General features: G+C 39.9%; 1 non-coding gene across 1 annotated transcript; it reads left to right on the top strand.

The window, feature by feature from the left end:
• The first annotated feature begins 10,610 nt into the window (after positions 1–10,610).
• On the top strand, positions 10,611–10,716 carry LOC131830972 (U6 spliceosomal RNA). The gene has a single exon (XR_009353497.1). It is a non-coding gene; the product is annotated as a U6 spliceosomal RNA (small nuclear RNA).
• Positions 10,717–11,329: the final 613 nt, after the last annotated feature.

Raw genomic sequence — 11,329 nt, 5'->3', positions numbered from 1 at the left:
TGTAGTTTCCTGAATTCACTGTGCTGCTACCTGGCACTGTGAAACTTGACACACTCATCCTCATTCTTCGCATTGCCCTTGTCTATCACCTCCCCTGAAAATCTGTTCCTAAGTGGCTCTTTCCAGCTCCAACCTTCCCTTGGCAGTCTTTTATCTCCCTGTGGTAAAACATGTCACACTGCACCATGGACATGCCTGTTGTCCCCCTGAGAAGAGAAAAGGGACAGTGAGGGCCCCCAGCATTTGCAGCTCTAGTGCAGTGCCCCATGCCTGGCTTGCAGGAATGCCAGATCATGAAGATAAACGGAGATCATCCTCTGGCTAAAACCAGCTCTTTTTGCCTACCGCAGGATCTGGTTCAATAAAGAGCAGCCAGTTATTATTGCTGTTTTTCTAGGGATTTTTTCCCCATATATTTCCCAAGTCTTTACTCTTTTTATAGCACTTTAATTCAGGCTTCAACCACTTCCTAGTCAGATCAGGTGAAATCATTTTCCTTCCCATACCCTCGATGTATTTCACACCTAGTAATTGTTTCTTTTTAATGATTTTATTTATTTATTTGACAGAGAGAGATCACATGTAGGGAGAGGCAGGCAGAGAGAGAGAGAGAAGAGGAAGCAGGCTCCCTGCTGAGCAGAGAGCCTGATGGGGGTCTCGATCCCAGGACACTGAGATCTTGACCTGAGCCGAAGGCAGAGGCCTAATCCACTGAGCCCCCCCAGGAGCCCCCATATCTGGTAATTTTTAATCAACGTGGACTTCCTGCATCAAATAGTTCCTTCTTCTTCAAATATAAATATATAAATATATTGATCAAGTCACGTGCATGTCTTAGGATAATGTCATACATTTAGTAGCAAACTTGAAATCTTGGCCATTGGTTTTGATTTTTGTTTTGGTTTGATTTGGTTCGGTTTTTGTAATTTTAAAAATCCCTCCAGCCCTTGGCTCTGTCTGACCTGATTGCTTTCAGCTGTTTCTGCAACAAAGTTGTCCCAGCAGCGATAACTCTCATTGTTTACAGTGGCGCCCCTTTCTGAACAATTTGTTAATAAAAAGCTTTTTTTTTTTTTTTTTGGCTATGGTAAATGTGGAACAACAATGAGGTATTTCAAAAGAGGTGAACCACAGATAAATTTCTCTAAGGGTGGAGTGAGGGTTACTCAAAAAGGAACTTGACAAGGCTTTTAAAGATATCGACAATCATTATAACATAACGTGACTGATTGTTACCGTGCTCTTACCTGGGCAAACACTTGTTGGCTTCCAAGATAGACTAACATTCTTGAGATGGTTCTAGCGGCCTTCTAGCACAGGGTCTCATGAGGCAGGGATTCTAGCCACTGGCTGTGGAAGGCATGAGGCCTGTTAGTGATTCTATTTTTTCCTCTGCAGAATGGGTTTTTCTACATTCCAGGCCCTTTCTACCCCAATAAATAATGCGGCGAATCTCTCAGTGAGTTGTACTTTTGGTTTAAAGAGCCAACTGTCTCTTAAAAAGGACTTTTGTTTAAAGTCCTTTAAAAAAAAAAGTTCTTTCAAAAAAATATTTATTTTTATTTTTTTATTTTTTAATCCCATATGTTTACTCTGATCCTGGAACTTTGTCATTTTGACCTTCTCTGATGATTAAAATATTCTCTCAAAAATGTCAGTTATTTGCAGGTACTTGCACTGTAGATATTCTTTACATATTTTTTAAAAAATCCATTCACGATTCTTAGTGAAAATCCCGGCAATCTGAAAGACTACCATTTGCTATTCATCAAACAGTTACTGTCTCCATCAAGTGACAGGGTTTCAGAGAACGTGAGCTCACAAGAGATGTAACCTTTTTTCCACTTTCTGCTACCATGTTCATTTCTATGTTACTCAGAGGATCCTTCTTTGTAGAAACATATTATCCAATCTTTTATAAAGCTGAATTTAAATTCTGTCCCTTCATTCCCCACAAAGCTTAAAAAGCCAAGCAAATTTTGTTCCATTTTTTAAAAGCCCATAGATGGCATTTTTTTAATGTTGCATTTTTGAGTTTTCATCACTCTTTATGTTACTTCTACTTCACAGATAAACAATTGCTAATGACAATGTGAACATCCTACAAATGTGCAATCAAAATCCCTAGGTACACATTACTGAAGTTCTTCGTTCCCTTTAAACATTATTTCTCTCTTGATATGCATTCTTGTTTTGTATTATATTGCATTATAAAGTTTTTTTTAACAGACTGCATTTTTTATAGTAGTTTGGGGATCAAAGTAAAATTCCCTTTCCCCACATACACACAGCCTTCCTCATTATCCACATCCTGTACCACGGTGATAATTTTTCACGCTCACTGACCCTACACTGACACATCATTATCACCCCAAAGTCCACAGTTTACATTAGAGTTCACTCTTGGTGGGGCACCAGGGTGGCTCAGTGGGTTAAGGCTTCTGCCTTCCGCTCAGGTCATAATCTGGCAGTCCTGGGATCGAGCCCCAGACCACACTCTCTGCTTGGCAGGGAGCCTGCTTTCCCCCAACCCCTGCTTTCCCCGCCTGCCTCTCTGCCTGCTTTGATGCCTGTCAAATAAATAAATAAAATCTTAAAAAAACCTTTTTTCATAGAGTTCACTCTTGGTATAGTATCTTATGCATTTTGACAACTGTGTAGCGATATATATCTAAAATATCATACATGTCATACAGAACATTTTCACTGGCCTAAAAATCCTCTGTGCTCTGCCTGTTCCTCCTCCTTCTCTCCTAACTGCTACAAACCGCTGACCTTTATACCATTTGCATAGTTCTGCCTTTTCTAGAAGGTCATATAGTTGGAACCTTGCAGCATGAAGCTTTTTCAAATTGACTTCTTTCACTTATTATGGCGGATTTTAAGTTTGTTCCATGTCTTTTCATTGCTTGATAGCCATTTCTCTTTATCGCTGAATCATATCCCATTGTTTCAATGGACCACTGTTTATCTATCCATTCTCCTGCTGAAGGACATCTTGGTTACTTCCAACTCTTGGCACGTATGGGTAAAGCTGTTACAAACACAGGTTTATATGCAGGATTCTGTGTACACAAAGTTTTTGCTCTTTTGGGTGAGTACCAAGGAGCACGATTGCTGGATCATATGGTAAGAATATGTTTAGTTTGGTAAGAAACTGCCCAACTGTCTTCCAAAGTGGTAGCACCATTTTGGTGTTCTCACCAGAATGAATGAGAGTTTCTCTTGTTCCTCATCGTCAAAAGCATTTTATGTTGTCAGTATTTTGGATATTAGCCAGTCTAATAGATGTGTAGTGATATATCATTGTTTTATTTATTTATTTATTTATTTTTAAATAAGATTTTATTTATTTATCTGACAGAGAGAGATCACAAGAAGACGGAGAGGCACTCAGAGAGAGAGAGAAAGGGAAGCAGGCTTCTGCTGAGCAGAGAGCCCAACGTGGAACTTGATCCCAGGACCCTGAGATCATGACCTGAGCCAAAGGCAGCTGCTTAACCCACTGAGCCATCCAGGCGCCCCTCTTTGTTCTTTTAATTTACAATTCCTTAATTAGACATGCTGTGAATCATCACAGCATCTTTTCATATCATTATTGCCATCTCAATATCTTCTTCAGTGAGGTGTCTGTTCCAGTCCTTGCCAATTTTTCAATCAGGTCATTCATTTTCTTGTGTTTGAGTTAATAAATAAATACATAATAATAATAAATAAATAAATAATAAATGAATGAATGAATTTATTATATATGTTATATATGTTATATATGTTACATATAGTATATTATATATATTATTATATATTAAATAATAATTTATTAAAAATAAATTTACTAATGAGGCCAAGAATTCAGAATCACAAATACTTCAGAACTAATAAAACTGCCTTCACTTGAGGGGATGCTAGGGCAAAGGGAATTTCGCTCCGAGCGGGAATCTTCCACCAAGCTGCGGAGACTAGCCCAGGCAAGCAGCAGCAGCATCCCCAAATCCAACTCTGATTTCCCAAGGAATGCTGTGCTTTCCCAGGGGAGATGCCCAGGCAAAGAGGCTTTCGCTGTGTGCGGGTATCTCCCACCGCGAGACTGGGCTCAGGCAAGCAGCAGCAGCCTGCAGAACATTTCTCAGCGAATGCTGTGCTTTCGCAGAGGCTTTGGCTTGGAGCGAACAGCACTTTGCTGCTGCTTCCTCAGCAAGGCTTCTGTCGCGTCAGGGAAGAAGAGCTTCGGGAGAGCTGGTGCCTCTTGGGCCTTGCTTTCCCGGGCTCCATGTTCGCGTCCTGGGTTCACCCTGCCAGGCCGAACTAAGCAGACACAGCTACAACCCTCCAGTAGCATGCGTAGCCTAGGATGGCACTCAATGCACACTACCATCTCCCAGTGTAGACATCACTTGGCCTTTTACTCTGGCTTTCAGGCGAACTCGCGGACTAGGCCAGTGCTTTCCCCACAGGAAAGGAGAGGTGACAGGATCCCAGCACACCACCCGTGCACTGAATAGGGAGCTTTGGGGGACTGTCCCCACTCCTTTCCCTTAAACCCCGTGCCTCCTCCAAGCTTCCACATCCTGCAGGAAGATGGCATCTGACTCCCCGTTATTTCAGGGAGCTGTTTTTGTGACTTCAGGGTAGGCGCCTGGTGGCTAGCGCATCTCTGCCCCAGAGACAGGTGGCCAAGGAGCTGCTATCTCTTTGGGCCCAGAGGCTCAGGACAGGCATGCTTTCTGCCCAGACTCCATCTGAAGAGTGGAGCACGCGCCCTGCCATACTCATCCCCTTTTCACTCCTTAGCAGCCAGGCTTCCGTCTCTCTGCACAGGGAGCGGGAGACACTTGTATTGCCACCGGCCGCTGTGCCTGCCAGGGCCGGCTCTCCTGCTTCGCAACCGTTTCCAGACCAGAAGGCCAACGGCTCCTGCTCTTCTCCCTGGGCAGCGTGCTGCACCTTCAACAGATGCTCCTGGGGAGCCCAGTGAAAGACGTGTCCCTTTCCTTAAGGCTCTTTCCACAGGCGCAACCAAGCTTCTCATGCCCAGGCAAAGAGGATTTCGCTCCATGCGGGTTTATTACACCGTGCTGTGGAGACCAGCTCAGGCAAACAGGAGCATCCCTCAGACTGGACTCTGATTTCCCAAAGAATGCTGTGCTTTCCCAGAGGGGTTGCCGGACAAAGAGGCTTTCGCTCTATGCAGGTTTCTCCCATCCTGCTATGAATACTAGGCTAAGGCAAGCAGCAACAGCAGCCCACAGAACCGACTCTGATTTCCCAGCGACTGCTATGCTTTCGCAGAGGTTTTCAGCTTGACATGAACCGCACTTCACTGCTGCTTCCTCAGCAAGAATTTGGGTTTTTTCTCTGTCGCAGCAGGGAAGAAGAGCCGCGGGAGAGCTGGTGCCTCTTGGGACTTGCTTTCCCGGGCTCCAAGTTCACGCCCAGGGTTCACCTTGCTAAGCCGAACTAAGCAGACACAGTCACAACCCTGCAGCTGCGTGTGTGTCCTAGCATGGCACTCTATGCCTATTACTATCTCCTGGGGTAGGAGCCTTTTGTCCGGTGCTCAGGCAGACTCGGGGTCCAGGCCAGTCCTTCACCACAGGGGAGAGCAGACGACAGGATCACTGCACACGACCCGTGCACTGGGATGGGGAACTGTGGGGGACTGTCTCCACTCCTTCCCTGGCACACGCCCTGCCACCCAATTCCCTGCCACATCTTGGTGGAAGAAGGCATCTGACTGCCCGTTTCTCCATGGGGCTGTTTCTGCGAGTTCCGGGTATGGCACCTGGTGGCAAGCCCAAGTCTGCCCTTGGGACAGGTGGCCAAGGAGATGCTGTCCCGTTGGGACCAGAGGCACAGGACAGGCCTGCCTTCTGCCCAGACTCCTTCCTCAGAGTGGAGCACACGCCCCTGCCCTAGTCGTCCCCTCATGTCTCCTTAGCAGCCAGGCTTCCATCTGTCCGCACAGGGAGCGGGTGACACTTGTCTTGCCACCGGCCTGCTGTTCGTGCCACGGCAGGCTATCCTGCTTCCGGAGTGTTTCCCGACCCCAAGGCCAATGGCTCCTTCTCTTCTCCGGGGGCGGCGTGCTGCGCCTTCCCCACACGTGGCTTCTCTCTCAGGCAGAGGGGATGCTAGGGCAAAGGGTATTTCGCTCCATGCGGGTATCTTCCACCAAGCTGCAGAGACTAGCCCAGGTAAGCAGCAGCAGCATCCCCAAACCCAACTCTGATTTCCCAAGGAACGCTGTGCTTTCCCAGGGGAGATGCCCAGGCAAAGAGGCTTTAGCTGTATGCGGGTTTCTCCCACCGCGAGACTGGGCTCAGGCAAGCAGCAGCAGCCCGCAGAACATTTCTCAGCGAATGCTGTGCTTTCGGAGAGGCTTTGGCTTGGAGCGAACAGCACTTCTCTGCTGCTTCCTCAGCAAGGCTTCTGTCGCGTCAGGGAAGTAGAGCTTCGGGAGAGCTGGTGCCTCTTGGGCCTTGCTTTCATGGGTGCCATGTTCGCCTCTCCTTGGGCCCAGAGGCTCACGAAAGTCATGCTTTCTGCCCAGACTCCTTCCTAAGAGAGGAGCACAGGCCCTGCCCACCTCATCTCCTCCTGTCTAAAAAGGTTTTCAAATTTATATCTAGATAGATAGATAGATAGATGATAGATAGAGAGATATCCCAGAAGCTGCAATGCTAGGCTAAGACCAGGCTTTAAAGGGCTTTTCTATGCTCTACTAAATACTTTAAACCATTCATTATATCATAGCTCAGTGTTCGAATCTCCATTTGTTTCCTCAGTTTTCTAATATTTATCTTAAGGTGACCTGATCCAGACTTTTGATCACCTTTGTCTAAATATTTCTATTTTAACAAAGTCCTTTTGAACACTCAGAGACTATAACTTAGAAAAATACTCTGATTGTTATCTCACTAGAGTGGAAAATATATAGTTACCCATTAACTAATGATATCCATGTCTACATTAGATCCATGACATTTTTAATTCTTGGGAGCTTTTGGCTAAATGAATTTTTTACGCTTCCTTTAAATGAAGCTTTAAGCCATCGCCACATGAATAAAATTAAAGAACTAAATGAAAACAAGCCAAGTATTTACAGAGTAATAGAATGTGCAGTGGAAAGAGTACAATTCTGAAATCATAAAGCCTAATTTAGTGTGATGCATCTTTATCAGCCATGTAATCATAAACCAGTTATCTAAGTGTGTTAGCCTCAGTTTTTTCACCCCTGAAATGGTGATGATAATACTTATTATGCAGAGTTGTTGTGTGGATGTAATGAAGCATGGAGCATGAGAGTCTCATATTCCATGCTAAAATGATAGCTATTTTTATACTTATAGTAATTCTTAATAGTAATTAAATTGTTCAAAATGATAATATTCATTTATATTGAGGCATTGTATTGACTATTCATAGACACATTTACCAAAATAAATTTCATTTTACTTTACCCCCTCTGAGGATATATATTCCTTAATTCAATACGAATCTCATTATGAATAATAATTATCATAATAAATGTGCTGATTTTTCTTCTATTTATTTTTAGGGAAGTGTCCTTTACTGTTGAACATAAAGAAACTTAAGCAAGTCTGTCTTATTCAAAATTTGCATGCTGCTTTCTTATGAACCTAGATTAGAGAGTTGTATGAAATAAATTCATGCAGTTAAGACATTTATGTTTGGAAAACTGGGTGGTCAGTTTAGTATTTCAAAAGAAGATTTTAAATTTAAACCTTGAAACTGAGCTCTTTCAGCCTTATTTATAGACCATCCTTCATGCTTCATAAGTATTCCTTCATTGTAAACTAACTAATAGTGTTTGTCACAGTGTATATAACTAAAATGGATTTTGTATTTCATTATTTCAGAGTTAGTTGCAGTTTCTACTTCCTTACTTCCTTTTTTGAAAAATAGATTAATTCTACAAAAAGTTATTTCCAGCTTTATTGAAAAATAATTGACATATTATAATTTGTAAATTTAAGAAATGATTTCTTATAACACTGCAAACTTTTAACATTGTGTAAATTTTGTACCATTTGATAAATTGGCATACATCTGTATTGCAATATAATCTACATAAAAATGTTAATACATCTACTACCTCATATAGTTGCCACTGTTTTTTATGCATGTATGGTAAGGAATTTTAAGATCTACTCTCTTAGCAACTTTTATGCATATAGTACAGTAGAGATGAAATACAGAGGTCTTGTGGGATTTGTTCCAGACCGCCTCAATAAAGTGATTATCTCAATAAACTAAGTCAAATCATTATTATTTTTTTTTGTTTCCCAGTGCAAATAAAAAATTATGTTTCCCAGTGCATATAAAAAATAAACACTATACTGTACTGTTCAAAAGCATTATGTCTTTAAGGGAAAACAATGTATATACCTTAAGTAAACTAGTTCTCAGATTTCAGTGGGTCATAATTACTGATCACAGATCACCATAACAAATACAATAATAATGAAAAAACTTGAAATATTGCAAGAATTACCAACATGTGACAGAGAGACACAAAATGAACAAATGTTTAGAAAACTGGTGGCAGCAGACCTATTTTATACAAGATTGCTATAAACTTTCAACTTGTAAGAATGTGATATATGCAAAGTTTAATAAAGGGAAGCACAATAAAAAAGTATGTATATATTATTAACTATGATCATCATGCTGTACATTAGATCCGCAGAACTTTTTCATATTATAGTTGCAAGTTTGTACCCTTTGACCACCTTATTCCGCCCCAGGTTCACCTCTTGTCAACTCAACTCTAAGTTTCCATTAGTTTGCTTTTCCTTCAGATTCTGTATGTAAGGGATATCATAATACATAAATTTAAAAAATATATAAAATCTTTGAAATATTTCAATTAGTATAATACCTTCAAGATCCATCCATGCTGTTGTAAATGGCAGTATTTCTTAATTTTTCATGGCTAAGTAGTATTCCATAGTATATATTTACCATACTTTTTTATTCATTCATCCATTAATGGATACTGAAGTTATTTCCATCTCTTGCTTAGAGTTAATAATTTTATAATGAACATAAGAGTGTAGATATGTCTTCGAATAGTGACTTCGTTTCCTTTAGATATATACCTAGAGGTGGGATTACTGAATCATATGGTAATTTTACTTTTAATAATATGAATAATCTCCATACTGTTTTCCATACAATTTTATATCCCTATCACAGTGCATAAGTTCCGCATTTTACCCAATATTTACCAAAATTTGTTAGTTTTAATTTTTTGGTAGTATATATTCTAATAGGTAGTAATATCTTGCTGTGTTTTTCAGAGGTAAACAACAACAACAACAACATAATGACTTTGCCCTGAGTTTTTACGTTGAGCACTTTTTAATGCTCCTGTTGGTCATTTATATAACTTTTTTGAAAAAAAAAGTCTATTGAGATTCTTTTGCTATTTTTTTAATTATATATTATTTTCTATTTGTATCTGTTGGTTATTAACCTCTTTTCAGATATAAGATTTGTAAGTATTTTCTTCCATTCTGTGGATTGTGTTTTCATTCTTTCTCTCTGTTTTGTTTTTTTTGGCAATGCAGAAACTTTAGTTTAATGTAATACCATTTATTTATTTTTGCTTCTTTTGCTTGTGTTTTTGGTCTGGTATCCAAAAAACTATTGGCAAGACCAATGTCAAGGAGAATTTTTCCTAAGTTTTCCTTTAGGAAATTTAGTTTCATGCATCACATTTAAGTCTTTAATCTATTTCAAGTTAAGATTTATGAGTAATATAAGGTTCCAGCTTCATGCTGGTTTATGTGACTATTCAGTTTTAAATATCATTTATTGAACAGACTATCTTTACCCATTATATATGTTGGCCCCTGTCAAATATTAGGTGACTGAATGAAAGGATTTATTTCTGGACTCTCAATTCTGTTCTACTTGTTTATGGGTCTGTTTTTATGCCAGTATAATTTATTGTTTTGAGCATGATGGCTTTGTAGAATAGTTTCAAATCAAGAGTGTAATTTCGCTTCTTCATTCTTTCTCAGAACGGCTTTAATTATTTGTTGTCTTTTATGGTCTCATATAAATTTTAGGATTCTTTACTTACTTCTGTAAAAACACAATATTGGATTTTTTAAAAGATTATTTATTTATTTATTTCACAGAGAGAGAGATGACAAGCAGGCAGAGAGGCAGGCAGAGAGAGAAGAGGTAGCAGCTTCCTGCTGAGCAGAGAGCCTGATGCAGGGCTCGATCCCAGGACCCTGGGATCATGTCCTGAGCCGAAGGCAGCAGCTTAACCCACTGAGCCACCCAGGCGCCCCTAACATTGGATTTTTGATAGGAATTGAATTTACAGATGGTTTTCGGTAGTATGGACATTTTAACAATGTTAATTCTTACCATTCATGAATATGAGCTATCTTTCCATTTATGTCTCCTTCAATTTCTTTATCAATGTCATAGTTTATGGGGTACAGATCTTTCATCTTCTTAGTTAAATCTTTTCCTAAGTATTTTATTAGTTTTGATGCTATTGTGAATTAGATTGTTCTCTTTATTTTTTCAGACAGTTCATCATTAGATTGTTAAAATGCTCCTGTCTTGTGCTTACTTTGGCAGCACATATACTAAAATTGGAATGATGCAGAGAAGATTAGCTTGATCACTGAAAAGGATGACATGAAAAACTGGGAAGCATTCCATATTAAAAAAAAATGAAACAAAACAAAATTCTTGTCTTTGATATATTGATCTTGTATTTGGCAGATTTACTAAATTTGTTAATTCAAAATTTTTGTGAATTTTTAGGATTCTTTTACATGTAAGTTCATGTTATCCAAAAAAAAGAAAATTTTACTTCTTACTTTTTTTTTTTTTTTGGAGTCTTTTATTTCTTTGTGTTCCTTGTTTCTCTGGCTAGGACATCCAGTACTATGTCAAATGAGAGTAGTGAAAGTGGACACACTTGTCTTTTTTCTGATCTTTAAGGGGAAAACTTTCAAACTTTTTTGATTGAATATGAGATTAGCTCTGGGCTTGCAATATGTGTTTTTTCTTTAATGGATTTTTTAAATTATTTTTTTTAATTTTTTATAAACATATAATGTGTTTTTATCCCTAGGGGTACAGGTCTGTGTATCACCAGGTTTACACATTTCACAGCACTCACCATCACTCACCATAACACCTGCCCTCCCCAATGTCCATACCCCCACCATCCTCTCCCAACACACCTCCCCCCAGCAACCCTCAGTCTGTTTGGTGAGATTCAGTCTTTTATGGTTTGTCTCCATCCCAATCCCATCGTCTTTTATTTTACTTT

The sequence above is a fragment of the Mustela lutreola genome, chromosome 4, assembly GCF_030435805.1.
Source record: "Mustela lutreola isolate mMusLut2 chromosome 4, mMusLut2.pri, whole genome shotgun sequence".
NCBI lineage: Eukaryota > Metazoa > Chordata > Mammalia > Carnivora > Mustelidae > Mustela > Mustela lutreola.
Note: the sequence above shows the minus strand (reverse complement) of the source record. Positions and strands in the feature narration are given on the sequence as shown.